Genomic DNA, 8,685 nt, shown 5'->3' with positions numbered 1-8,685 from the left:
GGTTAAGTGACTTGTCCAAGGTCACACAGCTAGGTAATCATTAAGTGTTTGAGGTCTGATTTTAACTCAGGTCCTCCTAACTTCAGTGCTCTATTCACTGTACCACCTAGCTGCCACATACCTATCTCTTGAGTCTTCTGTTTGAAGATCAAATTTTCTGTTCCTTTCTGGTCTTTTGATCAGGTTAAATTTGAAAGTCCTCTATTTAGTAGAGAATCCATTTTCTCCCTGAAAGTATATGCTGATTTTTTGCAAGTATTCTTGGGTATAATCCAAGCCCCTTTGCCCATCAGAATATCATATTTCAGGTCATCTGTTCCTTTGATGCTGATTATGATAAGTCCTTCATAATCCCAACTGTTACTTTCTGGTATTTAAAGCATTTCTTGTTGGCTTCCTGCAGTATTTTCTCCTTTAACTGAGAATACTAAAATTAGGCTACAATATTCCTTTCTATTTTGGGATCTCTTTTTAGGAATGATGGATGGATTCTTTCAAAGAATATTTTACTTTCTTGTTGTAGGATACAAGGTAGTTTTCTATGATAATTTCCTAAAAGATGGTGCACAGGACCAGGTAGACTAATCATTCATAAATTATGTCTTCTGGACTTATTTTCCTAGTCATCTTTTTTTTTTTGTTCAAACTAAAAGATACTTTTATATTTTCTTCTATTTTTTCATCCTTTTGGTTTGTTTGATAGAACCTTGATTTCTCATAAAGTCATTCATTTCCCTTTGACCAATTCTAGTTTTTAGAGTTTTATTATCTTGAGTTAGCTTTTTTTTGTTTCCTTTTCCAGTAGGTTTTACTTTTAGATGAGTTGTTTTCCTATTCCAATTAGTTTTTCATTGAATTACTTTCCTTTTCCAGTTGCTCAATTTTACTTTTTCATGAGCTGATTTCCTTTTCCAGTTAGTCAATTTTATTTTTTTTAAAGTTGTTTTCCTGGGGCAGCTAGGTGGCACAATGGATAGAGCACCAGCCCTGGAGTCAGGAGTACCTGAGTTCAAATCTGACCGCAGACCCTTAATAATGACCCAGCTGTGTGGCCTTGGTCAAGCCACTTAACCCCATTTGCCTTGCAAAAAAGAGTTGTTTTCTTTTTCCATTTGGCCAATTTTACTTTTCGTTTTCTTCAGTCAGTTTTTCATAATTCCCCTTAATGACTGTCATTTGTTGTCTCCATTTTTCTTCTCCTCTTCTTTGGTTTTTAAAATCCTTCTTAAGTTCTTCCTAGAGGCCTCAAGCTAAATTCATAACCGCCCTTTGGGGCTTCATATGTAACCTCATTTTGTTATGGCTTTCCTCTGAGATAACCTCTGATTGCCCCTCTCACAATAGTAGCTTTTTATGATTGGAGGGAGCTTTTCGTTGTTGTTGCTCATTTTGCTAGTTGAGCCCTGCTTCTGGGCCACAGGGGTTTTAGTCTTTAAACTCTTTGTGTTGGAGGTCTGGGGTCCCTGGCTTTCTGCTCTAGAATATGGTTTGTTCCCTGGGTGAGGGTAGCCTAAACCAGTCCCTGCTGCTGCACCAGGTTCCCTGGCTTGAACTTGGCCTTCCTCCCTGAAGTTGGGACCCTCACTGCTGACCCCTGTAATGTTGGCATGCTGGACCAGGACTTGAGCTAGGCTTTGGCTACGAGCTGGCATTCCATCTCTCCCACCTACGCTGGACTATACTCCTCTTCTGCCCATGTAAGCCAGACCTTTACTGACTTTCCTCCATGATATCTTAGTTTAAAATTTGTTAACTTGTTTTACTTATGGTTGTGTGTGTGTGTGTGTGTGTGTGTGTGTGTGTTTTCTGTCCCTTTAGAGTCTGTTTACAGGTGTCATTTAAAATTTTCAAAGATCTCCAAGGGCTCATTAGCTTTACACCATCCTCTTGCCTCCACCCAGGATGTCCTCCCCACTCCCAATCATTCTGTGTTGTATTATTGCTGTTTTTTGTAAGTCAATGCAGTTAAGTGACTTGCCTGAGGTTATACAGTAAATAGCAAGTGTTGAAGGGATAATTTGAACTCAGGTCTTCCTAACTCCAAGTCATTTGCTCTATGCACTGCACTACCCAACTGCCTCTCCCTTAATCATTCCTAAACTGTTTTAACTCATCAGTAGAAATGGTTTACTGAGCATGTTATAGTTTTTTGGAACCACAGGTGAGAGATGGGTGAATCGAGTGAACACCAAAGTTGGAAACAGTCCTGAAAAACACTTGGCAACACTTAGGTCAGAAATCCTGAATACCTGTTTAATACCTGCTCCTCTTCAAGGTTAGTTCCTCAGTTCCCATTCTCTTGACTTCTCTGCAAGTTTTGACCCAGCAATCTCTCCTCCTTGATACTTTCTTATTTCTAGATTTAGAAGATCTCACTCTTTCGTGGCTTTCTTCCTACCCATCTGACCACTCTTGATGATCTCATCAGTATTTGTGTATTTCATTACCATATTTTTTTGATAATCCTCAAATCTACCTTTTTCTGACCCAGTCTTTCTGTTGACCTACAATATCACTTCCAAATGTCTTTCAGAGATCTCAAATTTGATATTGGGCAACTGAAAATCAATATGTCCAGAGCAGAACCATTATCTTGTCTTACAAAACCTTTCCCTCCCCATACCTTCCCTACTACTTCAACATCCCAGTCTCATGACATAGGAAATGTCCTGAATTTTCCACTGTCTATCATGCTGGCTAGGCGAGCTGTTGCCAAGACCACTCTCCTCTGATACTGCCACCAATGTGGTTCAGGCACTATCAACCTTGCATCTGGATCATTGCAAGAGTTGCTATGGACCTATCTGTATCAAGTTGCTTCCCACTACAGTTCAACCTCCCTTCAGCCTTTAAAGTGATTTTCTTTTTTTTTTTCCACGAGGGTAATAAAACAATTATTTTATTGATTTCTTGCAATCAAATTCTGCCAACTAGCATGGCTTCCATTCATGCACCATTCAGAACAAAGGGAGGATTCCTTGGGTGTTTTGTAAATGATGCATAACATTTTAATACACCAAACTCAAAGTTAAAACTTAAGATGCACCCTGATTAATTATGTAAACTGATAATTAAAAAAAGCAGAACTAATCATTTGGTTCCTTTCTTCGTGAAGTGGAAGTTGAAACGTTTCTCCTGATACTTCGGAGGTCGGCGCCAGGCGAGGAGGAGTGCACGGCGTGGCCCGTGGAGGACTCACCCCTGCAGGCCGGGCATGCATCCCGGGCAGGACAGGACGGGAGCCTCCTCCCAGACCAGGCCACATTATCCTTTATGGCATTGTGGATCAGTTATTACGTAGAGCCTAACCCTGAAGTGAAGAGACGGAAAATCAACTGCTGCTTGCAAAGGTCTTCTGGGGGCAGCCTGACTGGAATGGGAAGAACCGGAGGGGTCCATGCTGTCGGCCCAGCTCCCGCAGCTCCGGCCACCCCGGCTGGCGTGGGCCTCCCCGTGACCCTTCTCCACGCCGTGGCCAGGCCTCTTCTCCCCCGGCGGTCCGTCCGGTGACCCTCCACCTGGAGCGGACCCCCTCGAGCCGCGTGGTGCCCCTCTGCTTGTCTGATTGCCCCTCCCTCAGCACCACCGTTTGAGCCCCTTGTGCCCATCCACGTAACTATTCCTGAGTCCTTTCAGAGTATCTCCGGGGAGTTCCAGAAGCGGGAGCTGGAAGGTTGGGGATGGCAATGTCCTGGGCTTTTCCCGGGGTCGGAAGCCAGGTGGAGGGGCCTCCGAGGGGCTCCCCGGCTCAGATTTCTGCAGAGTCGGCGTCAGCCCCCAGCCCCTTCTCGAGGGGGTCTTCTGGAGTCCGGCCCCCTGTGCGCGGAGCTGCTTGTCCTCTCTTCTCAACCTTTCCTTGTGGGCCACAGGATACGCCACGTGTGGCTTCAGGCCGGGATGTCGGTTGCCTGCTCTTCCAGGGTGGTTTTGGCATCTTTCGGGACTTTGCTGCCGGGCCACGGCTCTGGGGGGGCTTTCCTCTTCTGAAGGAGAAAAAGGAGAGTGTCCGGACCCCGGCCGGCGCGGCTGGCACCGGGGCGGGACGAGCCTGCCGCGCCCCGGGCGCACTCTGGCCCTGCGGCCCGTCCTCCATCGGCGGCTCGCGGGCTGCCAGGGGCTCCGTCAGCAGTCCGCTGGGCTTTCCACTGTCCCTCCCGCTTCGCCCTCTTCCACCGCTCCTCCTGCGGCCGTCCATCCCTGTGGGCTTCCAGTGATGCCCGCGCCTGCTCGGACTGTGCCAGCTTCCCGGCTTCAGGACAGGCGGCTGCCCCTTGGTGACACACAAGGGCCTCTTCGCATTTCCCTGCAGCGAATGCCCGCTCGGCTTCCCTGCCCTGCTGATGAGCAGGTGGAGGGGCCCGTCCATCACTTCCATAGACGCGGGCTCGGGGGGCTCATGGGGGGCTCATGGGGGGCCGGAGCCACACCGCCGCCGCCGCCACCGCTTCCTCCTGCCCCTCGTGATTTTCTTAAAATGCAGATCTGATCATTTTCCCCTCGACACAGCGAGCTCCCGCGGCTCCAGGATGCTCTCTCCGGCATTCGACGTCCTTCAGAAACTCGGCCCTATCTATCTTTCCAACCTTTTCCATCTTACTCTCTTTGATCTGGCGCCATGGCCACCTGGATATTCCATGGACAAGTTCCATGGTTGGCTCTCATCCCTGGAATGTTCTACCTCCACTCTGATTTTCTACCTCCGTTCTATCTTAAGGCCCAACGAACTTCTCACCTTCTAAGGAAACTTGTCTTAACTCCTCTAGATTCCAGTGCTTTTCCTCTTCTAGTTATTTCCTGTTTATTCTGCGTAAAGATTTCATGCCTCCCTACCTTTCTCTGTCATCTCCGTGTAAGCTCCTGGCTTTTCTTCCTTTAGGAAGTGAACCCACTCTTGGAGAGTGTCATCTTCAAATAAATTCTCCTACTCCAACACCTTTTCTTACTGCTTATACCCCGATGGTTCATCTCCTTTGGGGATGTCAGTCTGCTCTGGAGAAATGTGATTCCCCCAAATAACTGTTTACATTCCTGTAAATTTCCTTATTGCTTAACCTTTCATGTTGACTGCTATTCCTATTGTTACTACTAATCTTTCTTTTAACTTTTGCTAACTGCAGAAATACCTAAATAAACTTTTTTGCACCCCCAAAATGATTGAAAGCCCCTTAAAGGCAGAGTGTATTTTGTTTCTTTTTGTATCTCTGCTACATTGTTGGCACTTACTCAAATTTTATTTCCTTGAATTGATCTAGTGATGTTCTCCTTTTTTCTATTTATTGAACGAAATATTATATATCTCAATTTGGGGAATTTTATCGAATGTTTCCCTTGCCTAGAATAGTCTCACTTCCTATAGTCACTTTTTGGATAACTGGTTTCCTTCAAGCCCCAACTATTCCTTATTCCTCATAATCCTAATGTCTTTCCTCCATTTATTGCCTCCAATTCATACTGTAGGCAGTTTTCTTACTCATTGATAATTTTATGTTGTCTCCCCCATTAGACTATGAGTTCTTTGAGCCTATATGTTTCCCTTCTTTTTTTAGTGACATGATGTTCCAGATAACAAGAAATTATTTATTGAATGGATCAGTCAAAAATCAATAAATGAATGGTCAGTTATTCTTTTAGTAATCAAAGACACCAAAGGAGAATCTGCAACCCCTTAAATGAGGTGTATTCCTTTTAGAAAACTTAGAAAGACAGAAAAAATTATTTATTGAATGTGCTCTGTAATAAGTATGCTTTTTGAATACTTCATAAATATTTTCTCATTTGATTCTTATATCTTATGAAGTCTGTGGTCTATAGGACCTTTCTATATGGATTTGATCTCTATACTATAGTGTTTAAAGCAGTGGACTGAGTCAGTAATGTCTAGGTTCCTATCCTTCGTAAGTTAGTTTGCCAACTGGGTGACTCTGGGCAAATCACTTTATAGCTCTCTGTATAAATGTTTTATGCTGTAAATTGAAAGAATTGAACTCTTATTGTCCAAATATTCTCTTTAAACTCCAGTTCTAAGATCCTGTAGTACATGGCATATGTGACTGATATTGAGATGTACAGAGGAAAGACCATGGCCCACTGCATCACAACTTAAACATAATTCTGAAGTGTGACCTTGTTGGCTGTGTTCTAGAGAGAATTCCTTTAATGAATAGGTTGAGATAGATGATCTCAGAAGTTGCCCCAATTTCCATGACTGCTGTTCAAGCCCAAACCACCCTCACTTCACTGTCCGTTCTATTCCTGTCTCTTTGGACTTTTGTACCTCTCCCTAGCAGCCTTGTTCTCCTTTTATGTCTTCCACATGCCCCATTAAAATGCAGACTCCTTCATGGTGGGGACTATCTTTGTCATTTGCATCTCTATATCTATAATTAGGTGTATATCTGGAAAATGGCAAATAGTCAATGAGAACTTTATCTATCTCTGTTCATTCTTTCTCTCCCTCTCTCTATCAATAAATCCATTCATTCACCCATTAATACATTTACCCACCATTTTTCTATCTGTCTCTATCCTATCTATCTAGATATCTATCTATCTATCATCCATCTAAATGTCTTGTCTGTTTCTTTATTCATCCATTTATATATTTATCTATCTCACCTGTTTCAGCTTTCAAATTTATCTTCAATCAATGTATTTCTAAGTGATAAGAATAGTTGATAAAATTCTATATACTAATAATCTGTTAGATTTATCGGAAACTCTAAAGAACACTGGTTCTTTCTATCAAATCGTGTCAACACACACTCTCTCTCTGTCTTAACAAAACATTTTTTTCCCTCAGGTTTCCTCTTTGTTCTGTGTCTTGTCCCTTGTCTTGTGTCTAAAAAGGGAACACAGATGGAGTAGCTGATGTTACCAAGCTTATGACTCACCCAGTCACAGCCCATGACCCACAGTAATTGCTTGGTTCTCCATGGTCTCTCTCATTTAATAGTTTCATCTCCATTAACCAGCATTTGCATATCAATTCTCTTGATTTTCTTTTTAAAGTAATATGGATAATTAGGTTATTGGCCTTAAGCAACACAAAGGAATAAAACCAAATATAGCTTACTTTAAAGATCCCAGAAGTTGGAGGAATAATCAATGTACAGATTCTCAGTCTCAAATCTTGGAAGGAAATTTAAAAGCCATATAATCCACGACATCCTTGAACAGAAGTATCCCCAACTCACTTCCCCCAAATGCGGTCATTCAGGCTCTACTGGAAGGCCTTCAAGGAAAGGTGACTTCTTAGGGTAACCAATACTCCTTTGAATTGGCTATATCAGGTAGATTGAGTGTTCATAAAAAAAGAAAGAAAAACAAGTTAACTCTGAAAGGTGGTTATTTCTGCTTGGATTATCTCAGTTTTATAGTTAGAGAATCTCAGGTTCTTAGAGGGAATATAGTCAGTTTTATTGTTCAAGGCATTTATATTAATGATTCCAGTAATTGTGTATGTCTGGAGAAATAAGAGAAAAAATAAATAAAAATCAAATGCCTGTGCCTCATAGTTTTTATTTTTGATGAGAAATACTGAATTTAAGTATGTCAATTAATACTTTATATATAAGGTACAAATATCAATTTGATATTTAAATGGAGAAGCAAAGAATGGAAAAATGAAATTGGGAGGCTGCTGAGAGCTTTTCCTCAATTGATAAATGGTCAAATTTATAAAAATAGTGATAAGGGCTGACCTAGATGAATAACTGAAGAGAGGTTTAGGGCTTCTCCATAACAACAAATATTCTCACCATAGATCAGTCGACTATGTAGATCCACAATTCATGAAGTCTAAGTAAGCTGGTAGCTTACTCCACACTGAGATAGGTTGGTATTCCAGTGCAGATTCATAGCAGTTAATGGTCTCTTATCAGAAAATTCTCTTGTTGGCATCACTGTTCTCATAGGTGTGTAGTGGTAGCTCAAAATCATTTTAAATTATACTTCTCTATTACATAGAAATTTAGAGTATTTTTTCATATAATGATAGATAGCTTTAATTACATTGAAAGCCACTCTTCATATCCTTTGACCATTTATCAATTGTGGAAAAGTTCTTATTTCTATAAATTTAACTCAGTTCCCTCCATATTTGAGAAATGAGGATTTTATCAGAGAAACACATTTTTTCACAGTAATGATGACTATTGATTTCCCTTTATACTATTTTCTCCCTGTTTATTCTACTCTTTCCTTTCATTCTGTCCATTCTCAGAAATGCTTTACTTCTAATTTTTTACCTCTTCCAATCGACCCTCCCTCCCATCATCTCCCCCTCCCCCCCACGCTTCTCTTAGCCACTTCCCTTCTAATTTTCTCTTTGATGAGATACATCTCTACACTCAAGAGGATGTTTATGTTGCTCCCTATCTGAGTCAATTCTGATGAGAGTAAGGTTCAAATATCCTCTTCCCCCTCCCCTGCAACACATTTCCCATGCTCCTCTCCAATGTAAAATCTCTTTGGGCCTGTTTTATGTCAAATTATTTACTCAATTTAACCCTTTCCTCTGCTCCCAATGCATTATTCTCCTCTTTTAATTTTATATTTAGATAATAACCTCCTCATACTAATCCCATACCCTTGCCCTTTGTCTGTACATTTTGCTTCTAACTGTCCAAATAATAAGAAAACTTTTAGGAGTTACAAGCAGGAATATAAACAGTTTACTTCATTCAA

General features: G+C 41.7%; 1 pseudogene; it reads right to left on the bottom strand.

The window, feature by feature from the left end:
• Positions 1-3,313: 3,313 nt before the first annotated feature.
• LOC141512655 (nuclear receptor-binding factor 2 pseudogene) lies at positions 3,314-4,375 on the bottom strand (annotated as a pseudogene).
• Between the last annotated feature and the right edge of the window lie 4,310 nt (positions 4,376-8,685).

Source organism: Macrotis lagotis, chromosome 1, assembly GCF_037893015.1.
Source record: "Macrotis lagotis isolate mMagLag1 chromosome 1, bilby.v1.9.chrom.fasta, whole genome shotgun sequence".
NCBI classification, from domain to species: Eukaryota; Metazoa; Chordata; class Mammalia; order Peramelemorphia; family Peramelidae; genus Macrotis; species Macrotis lagotis.
Note: the sequence above shows the minus strand (reverse complement) of the source record. Positions and strands in the feature narration are given on the sequence as shown.